General features: G+C 32.1%; 1 non-coding gene across 1 annotated transcript; it reads left to right on the plus strand.

The window, feature by feature from the left end:
- Positions 1-601: 601 nt before the first annotated feature.
- Positions 602-707, plus strand: LOC123248076. Its single transcript, XR_006506182.1, has one exon. It is a non-coding gene; the product is annotated as a U6 spliceosomal RNA (small nuclear RNA).
- Positions 708-1,031: the final 324 nt, after the last annotated feature.

Here is a 1,031-nt window from a genome sequence, read left to right on the forward strand (position 1 = left end):
TTGGCTCAATTATATGCCAACAAGTTGAACAAAGTAAATGAAGTGGAAGGATATCTACAAAAATATAAACTGCCCTAGACCCTCAAAAGAGGAAATATAATATCTAAATAAATCTATTTTAGAAAAAGAAATTGAGCAGGTCATAAATGAACTTCCAGAAAATACTCATCACAGCCAGATGGATTCAAAGGTGAATTCTAGCAAACATTTAAAGATCAACTAATTCCATTTATATTAAAGAAATTATTTAAAATAATAAAGAAGGAGTTTTACTAATCTCTTTTTATGAAATAAATATGGTGTAAACATATAAACCAGGAAGAGCAAAAACAGAGAAAGAAAATTATAGACCAATTGTATGGATACACAAATCCTAAATAAAATACTAGCTAGGACACTACACTATCACAAAGATTATACATTGTGACCAAACAGGATTTCTATCAGGAATATAGGAATGGTTCAATATAAGGAAAACAATCAACATGACTGATTATATTAACAACAAAAGTAATTTTTTAAATCATGTGATTATATCAATAGATGAAGAAAAAGTGTTCCATAAAATACAACATTCATTCCTATCAAAAACCCAGGAATGGTGTTCCTTCGGCAGCACATATACTAAAATTGGAACGATACAGAGAAGATTAGCATGGCCCCTGCGCAAGGATGACACGCAAATTCGTGAAGCGTTCCATATTTTTGCTTGAACACATGGGTTGAGGCAGACATGATTGGGGATGTAGTCTGGAAACTACCACACCAATCCAACTATCAACAATTTGGAAATAGGTCTTGATCAATGACACATGTTAAAACCAGTGGAAATGCGCAGCAGCTATGGGGGTTGGGGAGGTCGGAGAGTGAAGGGGAAAGTAAGAGCATGAATCATGTAACCATGTTAACTTTTCTAAAAAATAAATATTAAAAAAAATAAAAATAAAAATAAAAACCCAGGAATGCATAGGTATAGTTTTTTCTAAAATTGTACAAAGCATATACCTAAAGCCATTAGCAAATATTACTTG

This window comes from Gracilinanus agilis, chromosome 4 (assembly GCF_016433145.1).
Source record: "Gracilinanus agilis isolate LMUSP501 chromosome 4, AgileGrace, whole genome shotgun sequence".
NCBI lineage: Eukaryota > Metazoa > Chordata > Mammalia > Didelphimorphia > Didelphidae > Gracilinanus > Gracilinanus agilis.